This window comes from Oryctolagus cuniculus, chromosome X (assembly GCF_051225735.1).
Source record: "Oryctolagus cuniculus isolate XC-2025 breed Fujian yellow rabbit chromosome X, ASM5122573v1, whole genome shotgun sequence".
Taxonomy (NCBI): domain Eukaryota; kingdom Metazoa; phylum Chordata; class Mammalia; order Lagomorpha; family Leporidae; genus Oryctolagus; species Oryctolagus cuniculus.
In genome coordinates this window covers 98,921,946-98,946,596 of record NC_142888.1, presented here as the reverse complement: position 1 = coordinate 98,946,596, position 24,651 = coordinate 98,921,946, and the positions used below count along the sequence as shown (strand labels likewise).

The 24,651-nt window shown below is 36.8% G+C and overlaps 1 pseudogene; it reads left to right on the top strand.

The window, feature by feature from the left end:
* Positions 1 to 1,681: 1,681 nt before the first annotated feature.
* LOC100341723 (large ribosomal subunit protein eL34 pseudogene) lies at positions 1,682 to 2,043 on the top strand (annotated as a pseudogene).
* Positions 2,044 to 24,651: the final 22,608 nt, after the last annotated feature.

The following is a 24,651-nucleotide window of genomic DNA, read 5'->3' as shown; positions in this document are numbered from 1 at the left end:
AAAATGCTAAGAAGGAATTGGCATTTGGCCAAGAATGGTACTGGTAAACAAAATACCCTTTTGCTCTCTCGATCTGGAACATGGATTTTATCTTGACTGCTACATTTTTATATTCTTTGCAGAACTTCTCACCTCTCTTTCTTTCTCTATATTAGGGATCCTTCAACTAGGCTTCAAGAGTATCCTTCATTTTTATCTAACCATTCCTATTTTTAAAGAAATTATTCCTAAGTTATGAAATTAAGTTATAAGTGAAAGTATCTATTTCTGTCTCATTCACCATCCTTGTATCTGGCATGTAACATAATTTTAGCACATATTTGCCATTATGAGCTCCAGCATTTTACATAATTCCTGAAACAATAAGTATTTATCATAGAAATGAATAAAAAATGATTGAACAAAAATGCTTTATGCCCAATACCTGAGAGCCTTTTCAAAACCAATCTTGCTTAACATAATCCAGCATTATTCAGCGATGAATAAAGAATGGATTTGTCTTTATTGACTACAACTGATATGCCAGGCACAGTGCAAGTAACTTTACTGGCAAAATTTACTTTATCCTAAACTTACACCCCCTGTGGCAGGTGATTATTATTATTTTACAGATAGAAAATCAACTAAGAAATACAAGAATTTTTGTGTATTTTATTTAATTCTGCAGTTTACTCGCTGTTTTTCTACCTGTGTAATGATAATTGCAGTAAACAAATTCAGTTATTTAAAAAAAGTGATGACATAAATTAGAAAAAGAATGAATCAATATAATAATAACAATTGTGCCAATCATTGTGCTAAGCATTTTAGAAGCATAAACTCTATGGGATCCCAAAATGACCAAGGAAAATACTGACTTTATTTTTACAGGTGAAGAAAGCAAGGCTCTGAGAACTCAAGTGGCTTGCCTAATATCATGCAGTTAGAAAGTATGTGGTGAAGCTAAGATTCAAAACTATGTCAGACTTACTTGAAAGCTGGAGCTAGAATGTACATTATTATCTGCATCTTTTTAAATAATTCTTAAAATTCTAGTTATTGAGATATAATATATCTTTTAAAACAGCTTTATTTAAATTTATTTCATATACTATAGAAATCATACCTGGTATATGATTTAAATCCCAGTCATTTTTAATATATTCACCAGGTTTTTACAATCATCACTATAATCTAGCTTTATTACACTTCCGCTCACACACATCCCCAGAAAAGTCCATATCCATTATCAGTCCCACCCAAGCATCTTTATTCCTATTCCGTGGTAAATTGCAGGGATATCATTTGCCCTGAAAACAAATGACTTTAAGGACCGGGGCTATGGCTTAGTAGGCTAAGACTCTGGCATCCCATATGGGTGCTGGTCCATGTCCTGGTTGCTCCTCTTCTGAACCAGCTCCCTGCTGATGGTCTGAAAAAGCAGCTGAAGATGGCCTAAGTCCTTGGACCCTTACACCAGCGTGGGTGACCCAGAAGAAGCTCCTGGCTCCTGGCTTTGGGTGGACCCAGCTCCAGCCATTACAACCATTTGGGGAGTGAACCAGCAGATGGAAAACCTTTTTCTTTGTCTCTCCCTCTCTCTGCCTGAGGCTCTACCTCTCAAATAAATAAATATTAAAAAATTGACTAAAAAACAAATGAATTTCTTCCTCTCCTGGGACGATGCTTAGAGGCAGCCACAATGGTCCAGTGTTTGACATACCACCGGAGGCTCTCCTACAATACAGCCTCCAACAAAACCAGACTGTCCCGAACTCCTGGTAACAGAATTGTTTACCTTTACACTAAGAAGGTTGGGAAAGCACCAAAATCTGCACGTGGTGTGTGCCGAGGCAGACTTCGTGGGGTTCGTGCTGTGAGACCTAAAGTCCTGATGAGATTGTCTAAAACGAAAAAACACGTCAGCAGGGTCTATGGTGGCTCCATGTGTGCTAAATGTGTCCGTGACAGGATCCAGCGTGCTTTCCTTATCGAGGAGCAGAAAATTGTCGTGAAAGTGTTGAAGGCACAAGCACAGAGTCAGAAAGCTAAATAAAAACATGAAACTTTTGAGTAATTAAAAATAAAAACATGAATTTGTAATGTTTATAGTATATATTGGGAAGAATAACATTGATATACATACTTTCTCTACCCTTATTGTTTTACTGTCACATGCCATAGATATACTTTACAAGAATATCATTCATCGCCTAGAGAAAGAATAATGGTGGGACAGTAAATACACATGCTGATACTTTCTTACATAACTCCTACTATAATATATGTAGCTGGGCCAACAATGCTGATCTAGGGCAATATGTTAAAGGAAATGTCAGAAATGCCTTTATCCCATGTCAAATTGTGGCCCATGTTTCCTCAATAGACAAGGACATAACTAGCTCTCTCAATTTACTATGAGACAGTACAATAACAGAATACAAAGTTTTGATTATGAACGTACAGGGCAGGTACAGTACTGGGATATCTTTAAGAATGCATCCAAATTGTAGAGCATGACCTGAAACAGGAGAAGATTTTTGGGCAACTGAGGATTATGGTCTGGGTACTAGGCATCTAAAAAGTGAAAGGACTTGAAGGGGTAGTGAGACAGTACCAAAATGAAACTTTTTGGTGACTGGGAAACAGTACTTAGAGCTGGCAGTGGACATAACTATTAATTAGGAAAACTAACTCTCCTTCATCTGGTATAGATGATACATGAGACACATTTTCAGATACTGACTTAGGGGTTCCATCTAGGGAAAGTCACCTTCTTAGAGTAGTTTCCTCTTATCAGAGATGTGTTCCAAAATCCTCCACAGGTGTTTGAAATTATAGACAGTATCAAAACCAAAATATACTGTTTTTCCTATGTATGTGAGTATGTAACTATGATAAAGTTTAATTAATAAATTAAGCACAGTAAGAAACAATAATACTGATAATTAATAAAATAGAAAAGTAACAATATACTGCAAGAAAAGTTATGTGATTGTGATCTTTCATAATATAATTTATTGTACTATATTATCCTTTATCTTGTGATAATGTTAGGTAATACAATGTGGACATGAGCTGAAGTGAGGTGAGTGACATGGAATTGTGATGTCGCATTAGGTTACTAGTTAAGGGCTAAAAAAGCACTGTGGTATTATGACATTCTGATAACTTATTAGCTATAAGTTATTAGCAGGCAGATAGCATATACAGTATGGATACACTCTTCAAAGGTATGATTCATGTTCCAGCAGTATGGAAATGGACAAGGTAAAATTTCATCATTCTACTCATAATGGCCCATAATTTAAACTTTCTGAATTGTTTATTTCTGGAATTTTCTATTTAATATTTTCAGATCACAGTTGACCAGGAGTAACTGAAGACCTGGAAAGCAAAGCTGGATCAGGAAGAAACTACTATAATATTTTTCTGTCTCCTCTTAAATAGGGTAAACAAAATTGATATTGTGATACATTTAAGGAAATATAACTCATTGCTTATCACATATTAAGAACCTGTAAAAGCAAACTAATGGAAAGAAACTGCAAGGGAATGCTTATTGGTAAAATGGACTCTGCTTTCTCAATGTTATTATGACAAACTTACTTAGTTTATAAGCATAGTTCTTGGCGGCAATGTGGATACATTTTCTTCAATATTTTCACTATAACATTTTATGCTTGCCCATTCCATCAAAGTACTGGGAATCTTCATAAAGAAACAGAGGCTAAGAGTTAAAAAAATTCTGTCAATAGCCCATTAAAATAAGAGAGTAACAAGATTTTCATTAACTAAAATCAATAACATACACCACTGCAATTTGCCATCATTGCAAAACACACTGCATTCCAATCAGAGAGAGTATAAAAGGTTGCAAGTTCTACAAAGTCATAGAAGTAACCAAAATTAGAACAGTAAACTAGTCAGTGTATGAAATCAATAGAATCATCAAGCTTCAAATCCCATGTAGAGGTCTTCATAGCAAAAGTGTGATATACAAGATGAATGCATAACACAAATCAATAGTGACCACTCTTAACCTGACAACAAATTTGTGAAATGTATTCTATTTTCTCTTGGATATCATCAAAGTTAATGAATCATGTTTAGTTGAGAGAAAACAATTGTAAGGGTTTGTGCTTTTCTAGCACTGAAGTCTCTATAATAAACAAACTATTGTGAGAGATTAAAAACAGTTTTCTCCCTGGAATATGCTTTACTCTATGATTCCCTTTTTATAAGGCCTTCTCCTTCTTCTGAAAGGTAAGGGATTAAATGGCTTCCTGTATCAAAAAACAATTAAATAAGCACAGGCACTTTTGAAAATGACATAAATTAAACTTGGATCCAGGTGAAAAAATAGTAATAATGACCTTCCCACTGTCCTATATTGGCAGAGTGTTTCCCTAAGGTAAAACACATGGTTCCAGGAATCTTATCTTTTAGTGACATCCCCTAATACCACATCTCACAAATTATTAGCATAATTTATTATAATAGTTAAAATATTTTGAAAAATTGTCATTTATTGGGCCCCATGTTAATTGCTTTACTTTTTTTTTCATTATCCCTAATACACCTAAAGCATAGTTGTGAATCAATTTTTAGATGAATAAACCAAGATTTACAGAGGGAAAATAACCTTTCCAAGGTTCTAGAGTTATAGATAAACATGTATTTTTTTTCAGACCAAGTGTAGCCCCAGCACTTGTCTCCTAGATACTGAGGTATAGAATACCACAAATTTTGTAGCAGCAAAATCTGCTGACTTCAAGCAAAGTCATCCACTTTGCTTTAGGCTTATTCCCATGTATAAAACAAATAAGCTTTTATAGGAAATTAGAGATTCAAATCAAATGCAATTATGATTTAATTTCCTATTGGTTTAAGCAATATTCATGTTCTGATACTATTCAATTCCTAACATTTTAGAAAGTATGTATATCGGGCTATAGTCAGAACTGGCCCAACTGGGCTTTATTATATATTGTTTATTTTTAGTTTAAAATTTTATGTTTTTATAGAATAGTAAATTAATACAATATTTCAAAACCGTTTGATGGTCCATAAGTGAACTGGATTCTTATTCCAGTTTGAGTTAAATCCAATTACATATTATTAGTTTTATAGATATGTTGTTATTGGTTATTGCCAGGATTAGAATGAGTTGAGTGAGGTACATATGAAATAAAATTTAAGAGGAACTCAGTGAAACAAGCAAAGATTTTGGGTCAGCATTGTGGTGCAGTGGGTTAAACTGCTGCCTGTAATGTCCGCATCCCATATGGGCTCTGGTTCGAGTCCTTCTGCTCAAATTTCAATCCAATGTCCTGGCTAAAATGCCTGGGAAAGCAGCAGAGGATGGCTCAGGTGCTTGGGCCCCTACACCCCCATGGCAGACCTGGAGGAAACTCCTGGCTCCTGGCTTTAATCTGGCCCCGCCCCATCCATTGTAGCTATTTGGAGAGTGAACCGGTGGATGGAAGCTTTTTTCTCTCTCTCTTTCTCTCCCTCCCCACTCTGGTTTTCAATTAAATAAATAAATAAAATCTTAAAAAAAGAACAGATTTGAAAATAAATACCTTCTTAATGTTTGTGATCTAGGCTTGTAACTAATGCTATCCCTGGTGTTATTCTGTGGTTTGTACAGGATTTTGCTTTTGAATTATGGAGACATTTAAAGTCTATGAGTTATAAGTCAGTGAAATTAACAGGGTAGAAACATAAAACAATTGTGATGTCTAGGATGTAGACCTAGTGGGAGGTCTTAAGCTCATTGGATGCTCGCCCTTGAAAGTGAGTTCTTATGAGAGTGTCCGTTACAAAACCAGAGTACATGTCCTGTATCTCTCCATGCTACCTTGCTTAGTATGTAATCCTTCCTCCACATACAGTGTAACACTTCCATCCTCTGACCCCATCAAATAGCCAAACCAATGGGACCCATCCAATCTTGGATTGTGAACCTTCAAAACTGACCTGAATCAGACTTCCTCCGTAAGTATCTTGTCTTAGATATTTCATTGTAGTAATAAAAACCTAATTAATTGAGTAATTGCAGCTAAAATTCCTGTTGACCCTCAATGACTAACACAAAGATGTGACTTCTCCCCTGTTGTTTATTTCTCTCAGATAAGCATCATGTCTTTAGATGTTTCTACTACCTCATTAAAGTTAAAAAATGCTTTTAATGATGAAATAGTAAAGATGAAATAGTTTTATGGAGATAGTCACATGATATACACTTAGCTCCCTAAAATATAAAAGGGCAGTGAAAGAAGAGTTCACTCATCTCCAGAACATATTATTTTTTCCTCTTTACACGATAACCATAAATATTGGTTGAAGGAAACCTGCAACCTGAGCTTCATGAACAATTGATACCAGTTCCCACCAAGTGATGTAAGATGAACAGGCCTGCCTCAGGAGATGAACTGTCTTTAGCATAAAAACATCAGCAGAATTTGATAGTATTTAGCAATTTCTGCTTATCAGAGCAGAATTAAATCACAAGATAACCGAATCAGAGTGTCCCTTACTCTATCAGAAAAGGCTCTCACATGACCATAGTCAAGGTCAACAGTAGTCTGTTAAAGGTGCCTGCAATTAATTAGATGGTGAATTGAGTTTCCAATTCACATTTTTTGCTTTCATGAATACAGATATCAGAAGCACTTGCAGAAATCAATTTCAGAACATGAAATTAGGTGATAGTATAAAGCATCCTTAGAATTCTTGGGATGGTTATTTATGAATTTATCTTAAAAGTTTGAACATAGGAAGTAAAAGACTCCTTAAAATGCATATATTCATCTCATAAACATTGTACTAGTAAATAAAAGTATATATGTAATTAAAATAATTAGGCCCAAATATGCATCTTTTTACACTTGAGTGTATACTTACACATGATCAGAAGTTATATGCCTGAGATTTTCTACTGTGTTTAAACTTTAAATTTGTATAAAAATATTCAAACAAATTTCATGACAAGGAGTATTCTATAAGGGTCATTGGAGCCATTCAAATGGTGAGATTAATTTTAAAACACAAAAATTACCCAGGTAAATTCATGTTGTAAGTAATAGCATATTAAATTGAAAGGCTATTCCTTTAATTACAGATGCTAAAATAAACTCATTAATATGTACACTTGCCATAATAAATAGTCAAGTGAACATAATTAAAACTTTCCTTGCAGTTCAGAAATTTTTCTGAATTACAAGATCATCTGAAAGTCCTTTTCAATATTAGCAGGATTATAGGTGGAAATTGAGGTAGTAGCATTATGTTTTGGAGTAAAAATACAAATACAATATACTTACCTTTATTTTCCCCAAATTAAATAAAACTCTCCTATGAGTGTTTCTTATAATTTACTTCCTCCTACAACTACCAGAGATTTAAAAATAAAAGTTAATTCAATTTCTTAATTAGTTGGGTTCCCACTAAAGTTTTTAGGTAAACAATTATATTTAGTGTATTCATATTACCAGGCAGTCTGGAGTAAATAAACTCAACCAATATTATGTAATTATCCCTTATCTGATTTCTAAGTGCTTTTCTGGGGAATCACAGTAGCTTGCTTTAAAAATATTGAATTGACTACATATAAATCTTAGAACTCAGGGTTAGGAGGTTCTCTTCAATTATCTAGAGTAGACCCACTGCCTCACTTTACAGATAAATTTCACATAGAGGGGGAAAATGACAGAAACAGCTTGGACTAATGTCAGTGGAAGCAAAACTGACCATATTATCATTGTGATCATGTATATCATACCCCACATTTCAGAAAACAAAAATTAGAGCCCTGAAAGACAAAAAGGAAAATGGTCAAGCTATCTATTTCTGCTCTCCAAGACACATGAAATTCTGAACATTTCCTTTAATTTATTAATTATATCATATTGCAATAATTTTCTGTCATGATTTTATAGACATGATAGTCATAAAGTTTCTCTTTCTCCATCATTCAGAGAAGAATGACAAGCTTATTAACCCTTATAATCTTATGGTTATTCATTTAAAAACTTGTTCAGTTTTTTAACTTATTCATTAGAGAAAAATGAGCAGATAATAGCACTCATATACATTAGCCATAATTTCCTCTGTTATTAACATCCTGCATCCTGCTTTAGTGTGGTACTTTTTTTTTTTTTTTTTTTTTACAGGCAGAGTGGACAGTGCGAGAGAGAAAGGTCTTCCTTTTGCTGTTGGTTCACCCTCCAATGGCCGCCCTGGCCGGTGCGCTGCGGCCGGCGCACCGCACCTATTCGAAGGCAGGAGCCAGGAGCCAGGTACTTATCCTGGTCTCCCATGGGGTGCAGGGCCCAAGCACTTGGGCCATCCTCCACTGTACTCCCAGGCCATAGCAGAGAGCTGGCCTGAAAAGGGGGAACTCGGACAGAATCCGGTGCCCCCAACTGGGACTAGAACCCAGTGTGCAGGTGCTGCTAGGCAGAGGATTAGCCTATTGAGCCGTGGCGCCGGATTAGTGTGGTACATTTGTTACAATTAACAAACCTAAATTTTATTTTATATTTTTACTAAGTTCATAATTTGCACTTACACTATTGTATAAGTTGTGCTGTACATTTCTATGGCATTTGACAAATGTACAGACCAAATATCTGCTGTTAAAATATCATGCACAACAGTTTCACCTCCCTAAAAATTCCCATGTGGGCTTTACCTATTCAATTCTTTTTTATTCTCTGAATCTTTTGGCAACTACTGATCTTTATACTATTTCAATGGTATTGCATTTTCCAGGATGCCATGAAGTTGAAATCATGCATTATGTATCCTTTTCAGAATTAATTCTTTTACTCAGCAAAATGCATTTAAGACTTATCAGGGATTTTTTTGTTGCTTAAAAGCTCATTTCTTTTAATACTGTACAATATTTCATTGTCTGAAGATACATTATTAGCATATACATTATCTATGGAAGGGCATCTTGGTTCTTTTAAGTCTTTGCCAATTAGAAATAAAGCCTATATAAACATTTGCTGACAAATTTTTGTGTGGACATATTGCTGAACTATATGAGAAGACTATTTTTAGAATTGTAGGAAATTGCCAAGCCATCTATCAAAATGGCTGTATCATTTTGCATTCTCACCAGAAAAAAAAATTTGAATTTCTGTTGCTCTGCATCCTCATGAGAATTTGGCATGGTCATTTATTGAACATTCGCTATTACAGTAGATGTATAATTGTTTCTTGTTGTTGATTTAATTTATAATTCTCTGATGGCATATAATGTTGATCATCATCTCATACACATAGTTTCCCCCTGAATATTTTCTTTGGTGAGGTATGTGCTCAGATATTTTGCCTGTATTTTGAATGGGTTATTTTATTATGGTTCAGTTTTAAATATTCTTTGTAGTTTTTGGATACAAGGTCTTTTCAGAAGTGGGTTTGAAAATTTATATTTACTAAATAAAAAAACACACTGCACCCATTAATAAACAAATTACTATTTTTCAATTTAAAACAAATTTTAAAAATCAGCTGGTTTATATCCACAATATAATTTGCAATGATAGATTAGGATTGTGTTGAATCTGCAGCTCTAGGTGAGAAGAAATGATCTTAACAATACTGAATGTTCCTATCCATGGGAAATGTGAATTATATCTCCATTTTAGATTTTATTTTAATTCTTTCAGCTGAGTTTTAGAGCATTCCTCATATAGATCATGTTTATATGCTATTAGATTTATGACTATAAATTTCATAATTTTGATGCTAATATAAATATTATTTTTATTTGAAATTCCGATTATTTATTGTTGACCTAACAAAAAGCAATTGATTTTTGCTTATTCACATTGTATCCTGATGTACTGGCTTAATAATGTCAAGATTTTTATTTGCTGTTTTTGATTCATTGGGATTTTCTATACAGACACTCATGTCATCTGAAAACAAAGATAGTTTTACCTCTTCCATCCCAGTACGTATATGTATTTTTCTTTCTTTTCTTCTTATGGAATTACATAGTATTTCCAGTGTAATATTGAATAGGGTGGTGATAAATGATATCCATGTTTTGTTACTAATCTTGAAAAAGGCATATATTTTCTTATCATTATAATGTTAGCTGTAATTATTTTGTATAAGTTCATTATCAGTTTGAGAAAGGTCTTCTGCATTTCTAACTTCCTAAGAGTTTTATTATGAGTGGGTGTTGGATTGTGTCAAACACTTTTTTGTATTAATTATCATTTAATCACTTGATTATTCTTCTTTAGCCTGTAATATGATGGGTTATATTAATTTTCAAATGTTAAAATGGTCTTTTATTGCTGGAATAATCAGTGTTTGATTGTAGCATGTAAATGTTTTATACAGTGTTGTATTCTTTTTTGTTAATATATTATTCAGGATTTTCTATCTATGCAAATAAGAGATATTGGCTTACGGTTATTTTCTTTTTCAGAATCTTTATCTAATTTTGGTACTAGGGTAAAGAATTCGTTGTTCTCTCAACTTTATTTCTGAAAAGGATTTTGAAAATTTGTACTACTACTTTTTTAAATGGTAATATCTTTGGTATACTAGATACTTGTATTCAATATGTGATAAGTCATTTCCACCTCCTTTTACATTTTAAAAAGTTTTAACTGAATAATTGCACAGATTTATGGTGTATAAGTGTGCTATTTCAATACTATGTGTAATGATCAAATTATGGTAAACAACATTTCCTTCTCCTTGTAGTTAGATTATATTTGGAGTCCACAATCTCCTTTCTTATATTTGTTCATAAAATATATAATTGTTTATTGTGGACTATATTTTTTTTTTTTTTGACAGGCAGAGTGGACAGTGAGAGAGAGAGACAGAGAGAAAGGTCTTCCTTTGCCGTTGGTTCACCCTCCAATGGCCGCCGCGGCTGGCGCGCTGCGGCCGGCGCACCGCGCTGATCCGATGGCAGGAGCCAGGAGCCAGGTGCTTTTCCTGGTTTCCCATGGGGTGCAGGGCCCAAGCACCTGGGCCATCCTCCACTGCACTCCCTGGCCACAGCAGAGGGCTGGCCTGGAAGAGGGGCAACCGGGACAGAATCCGGCGCCCCGACCGGGACTAGAACCCGGTGTGCCGGCGCCGCTAGGCGGAGGATTAGCCTAGTGAGCCGCGGCGCCGGCTCTATTGTGGACTATAGTCACCCCTCTGTGCTGTGGAACCCTAGAAGTTGCTCATTATATGTGTGTTTTGGTAAACATTTTGCTTCAATGTTGTTAGAATTCACCTGTAAAACCATATGGGACTGTTAACTTCTTAGAAAGTTAATTACTCACCCAATTTTTAAATGGATACAAGCCTATTCTACTTCTCCTTGTATAAGTTTTGGAATTTTCATTTTCTTGCCAGTATCATTCAGATAGCAATTAATTGCCAAATTAAAGGAATTCTTCTAATTCATCTAAATTGCTATATTTGTGAGCCAAGAGCTATAGTATTATTATTGTTATTATTATTACTATCATTATTATCCTTCCAATGTGCATGTCTCTTCCAGTGATCAACAATGTTCACAAATGCTTCCTCTTTAATTTCTGATATTAGTAATTTGTGTTTTTTCCAATTTTTTTTTCTGTTTGGCCAGAGATTTATTAATTTATTGATCTTTTCAACTAATCACTTTGACTTTCATTGATTTTCTGCTATGAATTTATTGATATTTTCTCAAATATTTATGCCTTCTTGAGATAACATAAGGTCTCATTTTCTCTAGTTTTCTCAAATCAAAGTTTACTTGTTGAAATCTATGATTATATATAAAGTCATACTAAAAATTATCCATAATGAAGAAGGAGATAGGAGAGGGAATGGGAGGAGGGAAGGGAGCGGGGAGGTGGGGCATGAGGGAAAGAACCACTGAGAGAACCAGAGAGAAAGGTCTTCCTTTTGCCGTTGGTTCACCCTCCAATGGCCGCCGCAGCCGACAAGCTGCGGCCGATGCACCGCGCTGATCAAAAGGCAGGAGCCAGGTGCTTCTCCTGGTCTCCCATGGGGTGCAGGGCCCAAGCACTTGGGCCATCCTCCACTGCACTCCTGGGCCATAGCAGAGAGCTGGCCTGGAAGGGGGGCAACCAGGACAGAATTCAGTGCCCCGACTGGGACTAGAACCCGGTATGCCGGCACTGCTAGGTGGAGGATTAGCCTATTGAGCTATGGCGCCGTCCCCATTTGGTTCTAATAATGAAAGGTGGGGTTGATGTACAAGAGGTGCAGAGGAATGTCATTATTTCAAGATACAATTTTTCCATCATGTTGATTAGAAGAGATTCTTGGAAATATGAGAAATTTTAGAAGCTGCCGATTCTTGTGGAGACATAAAGGCTAAACAGATTTTCCCTCAAGGTTTTCTCTCTCAATATTGTCAATAATCCAAACTTAACAATTAACTGTACAAATTACTTACAAATAACTGAAAAAAATTCTATTTGCAGATAAATAACAATAAAAAGGATCTAAAATAAGATTCAGCATTTAACATTAAAAGAAGAAGGGAGGGAAATAGCAGGAAGAACAAACAGAAGATGACAATCATACAAAAGAGAAGGGAGAACACTGTGACACAGTGGGTTAAGCCACTGCTTGTAACACCCACATCTTATATCAGAGTACCTGCGTTGAGTTCCAGCTATTCCACTTCCAATACATGTTCCTGACAATGGCCCCGGAAGCAGTAGATGATGGCTTGAGTACTTAGGACCCTGCTACCCATGTGGGAGATCAGGACAGAATTCCTGACTCCTGCTTCAGCCTAGCCAAACTTCATTTAAAGGTTTATTTATTTATTTGAGGGGCATAGTTACAGACATAAAAAGGAAGAGACAGAGAGCTTTCTTCCATCCACTGGTTCATTCCCAAATGGCTGCATGGCTGAAGCTGTGCTGATCTGGAGCCAGGAGCCACGAGCTTCCTCCAGGTCTCTCTTTTTGGTGCATGGGCCCAAGCACTTGGGCCATCTTCTACTGCTTTCCCAGGACTTAAAGGAGAGCTAGATTGGAAGAGGAGTAGCCCATATGAGAAGCCAGCACCACAGGCAGAGGCTTACCCTATGCCACAGTACCAGCCCCTAGTTTTAATTTTTATCCAATATTTATCATGATAATTTAATTGCTCTAGCTTCCCCTCTTGGGAATTCTTTCAGTAGACTTCTATATTCCTTTCACATACATCAATCAGTGTGGGCCTTTTGTTTGGGAAATTTCCTTATTATTTGTTACTAAAGGATGATCTAGTCCACAATTATGTATCCTCTGTTCCAGAGGGATAATCAATCATTTACTCAAAGATTTCTAGATTTTTATTGGAAATGATATTACAAAATAAGTTCTGGATGCCGAATATGTTTATTACTACAGCAATATATTTACCTCTAGACCCTCTCAGGTTGACGAGCTAGTAAATGGATGAATATTAAACTAATATACCATTATGTATATATGTATCCATCTGTATTGAAATTAAACTGTATATGTTTTAAATATAGCTCTATATAAATATTATGAATAATAAATATAACACAATGTTATGAAAAGCTAAAAGATATTAATATATGATAATTAAATTTCTTAATTTCTGAGCCATTGTGCAAAAGACCCTTTAAAAGTTGCCAACTAGGGGCAAGTGTTGTGGCACAGTGTGTTAAAGCCGTGGCCTGAAGCGCCAGCATCCCATATTGGTGCCAGTTTGAGTCCTTACTGCTCCACTTCTGATCCAGCTCTCTGCTATGGCCTGGGATAGCAGTAGAAGATGGCCCAAGTCCTTGGGCCCCTGCACCCACGTGGGATCCCCAGAAGAAGTTCCTGGCTCCTGGCTTCGGATTGGCGTATCTCCGGCCGTTGCTGCCATCTGGGGAGTGAACCAACGGATGGAAAAACTCTCTGTCTGCCTCTCCTCTCTCTGTGTAACTCTGACTTTCAAATAAATGAAATAAATCTTTAAAAAAAAGTTGTCAACTAATTTAATGATGCCAACTAAATGAATTATACACATATAATTTATAATACTGGATACCAATGATTCTAAAATATTAGTGTAATTAATTAAAATTGGATAATGTAGGGGTGATGGGGAGATAGATCAGAGTAACTGTGAAATAATTCCTTAATTTCTTGTGTCGGAATATCAATTGAGAAAATCTCCTACTGTTACACTACAAGCTTTTTGACAAGAAATCGGCCTGATCAATTTTGGGTTTGTGACCTCCAAATGCCATTATGTTGTTCCTTGAGGTTTTATTAGTAAGTTTCATTTGGGGAGTTTTTCAGTCCTTTGTAGGGTCTATAACTGCATGCGGCATAGATTGGGGTACCATTAATATCACAAGGCAGCTTGGAGGTGATGCTTTTATCTTTCTATTTTTGAAGTGTCATTGCCACTCCACACTATGCTCTTATTGTATCTGGGATTCACTGATCTAAACCCTAACATCAGGTTTCTCTTTGCCTCCTACCAAACGCAAACACCAATATCATTTTAGTCCTTGAACATAGGTTAAATTGTTACGGAGGGAAATTTGTCTTCAGTGCTTGGTTTTCACCATGTTCTGACCTCTAAATATGCAGGTCCTCATTTCCCTCCCTTTTCACATACTTCCTTTCCTATTCCCATAATCTGAAAACCCACAAATATATATACATATGTACTTAGAGGAGGGTCATTTATCACCTGGTCAATTTTATATCATTCATTATCATCTGTATTCCATGCTGGTTTCGTATCTTTGAATGGTGTAATTCTGCAGCGTCCCTTGGGCTACGGTAGATTCTTTTGGCTTAGGTTCCTATTCAATCTGTGGTATTGGTCGAAATGTGTCAGCCCCTCTTCTTTCTGCTTTACTGAAGTGTTACAGTTGCATGTAGAGATGAAGTACTTGAACTTGCATCAATCTTTTATTTACTTCTGTGTTTTCTGCACACACAGAAGGGCAACAAGGTACACTCAGAAGGGCAGTGATTTCCAGGAAGAGGGTAGGACCTAAAAAGATATGGAACTTAATGAATATTGGTGAGTGAATAAGAAAATGTTTGTGCCATATATGGGCAGGGAGAAATCTGTGTGTCGGGGAGCGGTGGGTAGAAGGCTCAATGAAGAATAGGAGAAGCTTGGGTATTACAATCTGACCATGTTACACCCCTGGATCTCAGTTAAATGAAGGCCTTATTCATATTACTCCCTTTTGTGCTTATGGTTCATGATTTCCTATATACACCAGGACACTTTTGTTTTTTGGTCACCTCCAGTCATGTTAAAACTGCCTGGTTGTCTGCCTGAGTAGTCCTGCTATCCTTGTATATAGCAACAACCAGGACAATTAGGAACCAAACACTTCATCTTTCTTGGGTCACCAAGGCACTCCATTTAACCAATGGTAGCTGTAGGGAGTATAGACCTCACAAATTAGCATCCTAGAAGATCTCTGGAGAGTTGAGAATGTGTAGATAACAATGTGTTCTGATTGGGATGGGGGTAAGTATTTCTTTACTATCCCTAAATAGTCTTTCAAAACTGACCTTTCACCATCCCTCATCTTTCCATTTTCAATCCTGATGCACAGCATATCAGATATAACGTGTCCCAACTTACTCATGGTGACCCCTCATTTCCCTAGTTCATTCTAACTCCCATATTTCACCATTAACTTATATTTTGGATTAATTACTTATAATACCTCCAAGGGAATAAGTTTATATTTAAACACAAATAGAAGTGTGAATCACCCCGGTTGTCTCCAACAAATTTCCCTTATGTGTCTTCAAGATCATTCAATTCCTGGCTACTACCAGGCACCATCCCCCTTTTATCTACTTTTCCCAATGTCTACATGAATCATCTCAATATTCTGTTTTTTTTTAACTTTTATTTAGTAAATATAAATTTCCAAAGTACAGTTTATGGATTACAATGGATTCCCCCCACATAACTTAACTCCCATTCGCACCCCTCTCATGTCTTGCTCCCTCTCCCATTCCATTCATATCAAGATTCATTTTCAATTATCTTTATATACAGAAGATCGATTTAGTATATATTAAATAAAGATTTCATGAGTTTGCACCCACAAAGAAACACGAAGTGTAAAATACTGTTTCAGTACTAGTTATAGCATTACTTCACATTGAACAACACATTAAGGACAGATCCCACATAAGGAGTAAGTACCCAGTGACTCCTGTTGTTGACTTAACATTTTGGCACTCTTGTTTATGGCGTCAGTAATTTCCCTAGGCTCTAGTCATGAGTTGCCAAGGCAATGGAAGCCTTTTGAGTTTTCCGACTTTGATCTTATTCAGACAGGGTCATAGTCAAAGTGGAAGTTCTCTCTTCCCTTCAGAGAAAAAGTAACTCCTTCTTTGATGGCCCTGTTCTTTCCACTGGGATCTCACTCGAAGAGATCTTTCATTTAGGTTTGTGGTTGTGTTTTTTTGTTGTTGTTGTTGTTGTGTTTTTTTTTTTTCCAGAGTGTCTTGGCTTTCCATGCCTAAAATACTCTCATGGGCTCTTCAGCCAGATCCGAATGCCTTAACGGCTGATTCTGAGGCCAGAGTGCTGTTTAGGACATCTGCCATTCGATGAGTCTGCTGTGTATCCCACTTCCCATGTTGGATCATTCTCTCCCTTTTTTATTCTATCAGTTAGTATTAGCAGACATTAGTCTTGTTTATGTGATCCCTTTGACTATTATACCTAATATTATGATCAATTGTGAACAGAAATTGATCACTTGGACTATTGAGATGGCATTGGTACATGCAACCTTGATGGGATTATATTGGAATCCCCTGGCACGTTTCTAACTCCAACATTTGGGGCAAGTCAGCTTCAGCAAGTCGCAAGTTGTATATCTCCTCCCTCTCTTATTCCCACTCTTATATATAACAGAGATCACTTTTCAGTTAAAATTTAAACACCTAAGAATAATTGTGTGTTAATTACATACTTCAACCAATAGTATTAAGTAGAAAAAATAAATATTAAAAGGGATACAGTTGTACATTAACAGTCAGGACAAGGGCCAATCAAGTCACTCTTTCCCATAGTGTCCATTTCCTATCAACAGATTTCCTTTTTGGTGCCTGTTTAGTTGTCGCCGATCAGTGAGAACATATGATATTTGTCCATTTTGGATTGGCTTAATTCACTCAGCATAATGTTTTCTAGATTCCTCCATCTTGTTGCAAATGACTGGACTTCACTGTTTTTTGCTGCTGTATAGTATTCTATAGAGTACATCTCCCATAATTTCTTTATCCAGTCTACTGTTGATGGGCATTTGGGTTAGTTCCAGGTCTTAGCTATTGTGAATTGAGCTGCAATAAACATTAATGTGCAGACTGCTTTTTTGTTTGCCAATTTGTTTCCTTTGGGTAAAATCCAATGAGTGTTATGGCTAAGTTGTATGGTAGGGTTATATTCAGGTTTCTGAGGAATTTCCAGACTGACTTCCATAGTGGCTTAACCAGTTTGCATTCCCACCAACAGTGAGTTAGTGTCCCTTTTTCCCCACATCCTCGCCAGCATCTATTGTTGGTAGATTTCTGAATGTGAGCCATTCTAACCCGGGTGAGGTGAAACCTCATTGTGGTTTTGATTGGCATTTCCCTGATTGCTAGTGAACTTGAACATTTTTTCATGTGTCTGTTGGCCATTTGGATTTCCTCTTTTGAAAAATGCACATTGAAGTCCTTGGCCCATCAGTTAAGTGGTTTGTTTGTTTTGTTGTTGTGGAGTTTCTTGATCTCTTTGTAGACTCTGGTTATCAACCCTTTATCTGTTGCATAGTTTGCAAATATTTTTTCCCAGTCTGTTGGTTGCCTCTTCACTTTCCTGACTGTTTCTTTTGCAGTACAGAAACTTCTCAATTTGATGCAATCCCAAATGTTAATTTTGGCTTTGACTGCCTGTGCTTCTGGGGTCTTTTCCAAGAAGTCTTTGCTGGTACCTGTATCCTGAAGAGTTTCTCCAATGTTCTCTAATAATTTGATGGTGTCAGGTCTTAGATTTATGTCTTTAATCCATTTTGAGTGGATTTTTGTGTTAGGTGAAAGATAGGGGTCTTACTTAATGCTTTTGCACGTGGAAATCCAGTTTTCCCAGCACCATTTATTGAATAGACTGTCCTTACTCCAGGAATTAGTTTTGGATCCTTGATCAAATGTGAGTTGGCTGTAGATGTTTGGATTGATTTCTGGTGTTTCAATTCTGTTCCATTGGTCCATCCATCTGTTTCTCTACCAGTACCATGCTGTTTTGATTATAACTGCCTTGTAGTATGTCCTGAAAACTGGTATTGTGATGCCTCCAGCTTTGTTTTTATTGTACAAGATTGCTTTAGCTATTCGAGATCTCCTGTGTCTCCATATGAATTTCAGCATCATTTTTTCCAGATCTGAGAAGAATGGCTTTGGTATCTTGATTGGTATCGCATTGAATCTATAAATTGCTTTTGGGAGAATGGAAATTTTGATGACATTGATTCTTCCAATCCATGAGCATGGAAGATTTTTCCATTTCTTGGTATCCTCTTCTATTTCTTTCTTTAAAGTTTTGTAATTTTCATCGTAGAGAACCTTAACTTCCTTGGTTAAGTTTATTCCAAGGTATTTGTTTTTGTAGCTATTGTGAATGGGATTGATCTTAGAAGTTATCCTCAGCCGTGGCATTGCCTGAGTATCCAAAGCTGTTGATTTTTGTGCATTGATTTTATATCCTGCTACTTTGCCAAACTCTTCTATGAGTTCCCATAGTCTCTTAGTAGAGTTTTTTGGGTCCCCTAAATAAAGAATCATATCATCTGCAAAGAGGGATAGTTTGAGTTCTTCCTTCGCAATATGTATCCCTTTAATTTCTTTTTCTTGCTTAATAGCTCTGGCTAAAACTTCCAGAACTATGTTGAATAACAATGGTGAGAGTGGGCATCCCTGTCTGGTACAATATCTCAGTGAAAATGCTTCCAACTTTTCCCCATTTAATCGGATCCTGGCTGTGGGTTTTTCATAAATTGCTTTGATTGTATTGAGGAATGTTCCTTCCATACTCAGTTTTTTTAGAGTTTTCATCATGAAAGGGTGTTGTATTTTGTCAAATGCTTTCTTGTCATCTATTGAGATAATCATATGGTTTTTCTTCTGCAGTCTGTTAATGTGGTGTATCATGTTGATTGTTTTGCACACATTGAACCATCCCTGCAGGGATAAATCCCACTTGGTCTGGGTGGATGATCTTTCTGATGTGTTGGTGCATTCTATTGGGCAGAATTTTTTGAGGATTTTTGCATCTATGTTCACCAGGGATATTGGTCTGTAATTCTCTTTCAATGGTGCATCTTTTTTCTGGCTTAGGAATTAAGGTGATGCTGGCTTCATAGAAAGGATTTGTGAGGATTCCCTGTTCTTCGCTTGTTCTGAATAGTTTGAGAAGAATTGGAGTTAGTTCTTCTTTTAAATGTCTCATAGAATTCAGCAGTGAATCCATCTGGCCCTGGGCTTTTCTTTGTTGGGAGGGCCTTTATTACTGTTTCGATTTCTGTCTCAGTTATGGATCTGTTTAGGTTTTCTATGTCTTCCTGTTTCAATTTAGGTAGGTTGCATGTGTCCAGGAATCTATCCATTTCTGATATATTTCCCTGTTTGCTGGCATACAAGTTCTTGTAGTAATTTCTGATGATTCTTTTTGGTTCTGTGATGTCTGTTGTTATGTTTCCTTTTTCATCTCTGATTTTATTGATTTGGGGCTTTTCCTTTCTCAGATATTCCTGAGTTGCTAAATTCCAACTTCATTCCTCTGTAGTCTGAGAAGTTGCATGGTATGATTCTGATTCTTTTGAATTTGCTGAGAATTGCTTTATGGCCTAGTATCTCGTCAATCCTAGAGTAAGTTTCATGTACTACTGAGAAGAATGTAAATTCTTTATGTGTTGGATGAAAAGTTCTGTAGGTATCTGTTAGATCCATTTGGGCAATATTGTCATTTAAATCTACTGTATCCTTGTTCATCTTCTGTCCTGTTGATCTGTCTATTTCTGAGAGTGGAATATTGAAGTCCCCCAGTACTATTGTATTGGGGTCTAATTCTCCCTTTAAGTCCCTTTACAAATCTTTTAAATAAACCGGTGCCCTGTAATTATGTGCATATACATTGATAATCGTTACATCTTCCTGTTGAATTGATCCCTTAATCATTATATAGTGCCCCACTTTGTCTCTCTTAGCAGTTTTTGAGTTAAAGTTTATTTTGTCTGATATTAAGATGGCTACGCCCACTCTTTTTTCATTTCTTTTGACATTGTATATCTTTCCAGCCTTTCACTTTCAGTCTGTATGGATCTTTGTTGGAAAGATGTGTTTCATGTAAGCAGCAAATAGATGGGTTTTGTTCCTTAACCCAAATCAGTCAATCTGTTTCTTTTAACTGGACGGTTCAGGCCATTAACGTTTAATGTGACTATTGATAAGTAGTAACTTTTCCCTGCCATTTGCCAAAGATATTTTCTAACATATGATGGAACTTCCTGTGATCTTTTACTGTGAGGTTTCCTTCCTTTACCTTCTTTCATATGGATGACTGGGTTTCTGTGTTTCTGTGTGTAACACATTTTTAAGAATCTTTTGCAGTGCTGGACGAGTGGCAACAAATTCTTTCAATTTCTGTTTGCTATGAAAGGCCTTTATTTCACCTTCATTCACAAATGAGAGCTTTGCAGGATATAATATTCTGGGCTGGCAGGTTTTCTTTCTTAGCACCTGGGCAATGTCTCACTATTCTCTTCTGGCCTGTAGGCCTGCTGTGAGTCTAATTGGAGATCCTCTGAGAGTAATCTGACGTTTCTCTCTTGCACATTTTAGAATCTTTTCTTTATGTTTCACTGTGGTGAGTTTGATTACAACGTGTCGTGGTGAGGATCTCTTTTGGTCATATTTATTAGGGGTTCTATGAGCTTCCTGTACTAGGATGTCTCTGTTCTTCTCCAAACCCGGGAAGTTCTCTGCAGGTATCTCACTAAAAAGGCCTTCTAGTCCTTTCTCTCTCTCCATGCCTTCAGGAACTCCTAGAACCCGAATGTTTTTTTTTTTTAATAGTAACCTGTAGATTCCCAACAATATTTTTTAGATTTCTAATTTCCTCTTCTTTTCTTTGGTTTGACTGTATACTTCCTCTGCTCTCTCTTCTAAGTCCGATATTCTCTCTTCTGCTTCACTGACTCTGTTTTTAAGGCTCTAATGTGTTTTTCATTTGATCTATTGAGGTCTTCATTTCATTTTGATTAATCTTCACTATCACACTTTCCTGTTCTACTAGTTTCTGCGTTTCAATTTAATTCCTCTTTAAGATTTCATTTTTTAGAAAGAGATTTTCTATCCTGTCCAGTAAGGATTTCCATAACTAAAGCATTTGTTTTTGAAAACTTCTAAATGTTCTTATCATAAATTTTTTGGAATCTGTATCTTGCATTTCTTCCATCTCATCATCTTCATAATCTTGGCTTGGGGTCTTGTTCATTTGGGTGTGTCATAATGTCTTCCTTGTTCTTGTTTCCTCGGTTTCTGTTTTTGTTGCTTGGCATTGTGGAGATATTCTTTGGATACTTCTTCCCTCGCTGTGGTGTTTTTTTCTTGTTGTACTACTGTATTAAGTGGACTGTTTTTGAAGGATCCTTAGAGGCTTGAGATGGGTGTGGCTTGAGAGCTCCATTTGGTTCCTCAGTGTTAAGGGTGTGCCAAAGGTGACACTCCCAGGTTAGGTGGTAAAAATCTCTCTCTCTCTTTCTTTCTTTCTTTTTTTTTTTAATTCAGAAGGGAAGTAATTCCACACAGCTGAGCAGAATTAAAGGTAGTTAGTAGGCAAATGATATACCTACAGGAGCCAGAGATCAGAAGCTCTTTCCCAAGGACCACACAAGGAATCTGTTCTGCCCTCAGTGTGGGCTCAAATTCTCCTGCAGTCTCCCATTGGGTTGCCAAGGTTACCGAATTGTGGCATCTCTGGAGAGTACTCACGTGAATTCTGTGACTTCTCTCATCCACCATCTATTTTTTCACAGTCTCAGTTCCTTAGCATCACACATTCACTAGATCTCCTGTTATTTCACACACACACACACACACACCCCACCGAGTCAGGTTTTTCTGCTTGGCTGAGGGCGGGTGAAGCCCTGAGTTCGCACTGCTTATGACATATGTCCAAAATGGTGCCTGCTCTTTGTCTTGCTCGCCTTTGAGAGGTGAGCAGAGAGAGAAAAACTCGTGTCCCTATCGGTCACTTTTTTTTTCTCTCTCTCTCTCTTCTAGTTAGCCTGGTGAACTTTTCCCCACGGGGTTTCGAGCCTCATTCCCTCTAGTCTCCTCTTTCCACTTTCCTGTCAGTGTCTGGGGCTATTGAGGTTTGGCTCACCTCATGTTCCAGCGCTGGTGCATTGATTCTGCTGCTGGTGTCCCCAGCCCTGGGCTCCCAGGCCCTCCACACAGGTCCACCGTGAATCACTAGTTCCGGAAGAGTTTCCTCTGCTGTTTCTTCCCCTACTCTTCCTTGAACATGCAGTATCTTCACTTTTATTAAACTGTCTCTTCCCAGACTATCAGTGTGCTCTCTTCCTATCTGCCATCTTGCCACTTTCTCTTAATATTCTCTTTTCTATTCTGAACTCACTGCCTGAAGTTCTCAAGAAATCAAAGGAAAACTTTGCTGTACTGGCTATCCTGGTCTCCTTTCAAATCTGGAAGGCATGTTCATTTCAGTAGGTATAGAATCCGGAGTTCTATATATTAAAGAAATTTAATTGACATACTATGAGATTGTACTTATTTAAAGTGTACAACTTGATAAGTTTTGACATACATGCATACCCATAAACCCACCAGCAAAATCAAAAAAACAGATTGTGTACTTACCCCTCAAAATTTCTGAGTGTCCCTTGGTAAATCCCTTACTCCCATATCAATGTACATTCTGCCCTAGTCCTATCTGCAGGCCACTACTGATACACTTTTTCTCACTATAGAATAATTTGCATTTACTAGGGATTTGTATTATGAAATTTCACAGTATAAACTTCTTTTTTGTCTTGCTTCTTTTACAGCATAACTATTTTAACAATTTTCCATGTTATTTCAACCATCACTAGTGCACCCTCTTTTGTTGAACTGTATTCTATTTTGCATATATACCATATTTTACATATCTATTAACATGTTGATAGATATTTCTGTTGTTTATAGATTTTACTATTGTTTCTATATGAGCAATAATGTACAGGACTTTGGAATTATGATTTCTTTTTCTCTTTTGGAAAAAAAAAAGCTGGCAGTGCAATGATGTGTGTCAATATGGAATGTGTGTCTATCATTTCAGGAAACTGCAAAAATGTTTTCTAAAGTGGTTGTATAATTTTACACTCCCACCAGTAATATATGTGAGTTCCAGTGCCACAAATCCTTACTAATACCATCAGTAAGGTCAGCGTTTATAATATGAGCCATTTGAATAGGTACATAGTAATATCTCACTATGATTTTAATTTTTATCTTTCCAATGACTAATGATTGAGCATACTGTTATATGTTTACCATCTTCATCTTTTTTTTAACTTTTATTTAATGAATATAAATTTCCAAAGTACGATTTATGGATTACAATGGCTTCCCCCACATACCGTCCCTCCCACCCACTACCCTCCCCTTTCCCACTCCCTCTCCCCTCCATTCACATCAAGATTCATTTTCGATTATCTTAATATACAGAAGATCAGCTTAGTATACATTAAGTAAGGGTTTCAACAGTTTGCTCTCACACAGAAACATAAAGTGAAAAATAATAGATGATTTTTTTTTAAATGATGATGAAATCAGATCAGACCTATTGTCATGTTTAATCCCAGTGAGAGTCAAGTTGGGAGTTGATAATATCTTTTTTTTTTTTTTTTTTACAGTTTGCACCCCCATAGAAACACAAAGTGAAATATATTGTTTGAGTACTCGTTATAGCATTAAATCTCAATACACAGCACATTAAGGACAGAGATCCTACATGAGGAGTAAGTGCACAGTGACTCCTGTTGTTGACTTTACCAATTGACACTCCTGTCTATGGCATCAGTAGTCTCCCTATGCTCCAGTCATGAGTTTCCAAGGCTATGGAAGCCCTCTGAGTTCTCCAATTCTTATCTTGTTTAGACAAGGTCATAGTCAAAGTGGAGGTTCTCTCCTCCCTTCAGAGAAAGGTACCTCCTTCTTTGAAGACCTGTTCTTTCCACTGGGATCTCACTCACAGAGATCTTTTGCCAGAGTGTCTTGGCTTTCCATGCCTGAAATACTCTCATGGGCTTTTCAGCCAGATCCGAATGCCTTTAGGGCTGATTCTGAGGCCACAGTGCTATTTAGGACATCTGCCATTCTATGAGTCTGCTGAGTATCTCACTTCCCATGTTGGATCACTCTCCCCTTTATTTATTCTATCGGTTAGTGTTAGCAGGTACTAGACTTGTTTATGTGCTCCCTTTGACTCTTAGTCCTTTCATTATGATCAATTGTGAACTGAAATTGATCACTTGGAATAGTGAGATGGCATTGGTACATGCCACCTTGATGGGGTTGAATTGGAATCCCCTGGTATGTTTTTAACTCTACCATTTGGGGCAAGTCAGCT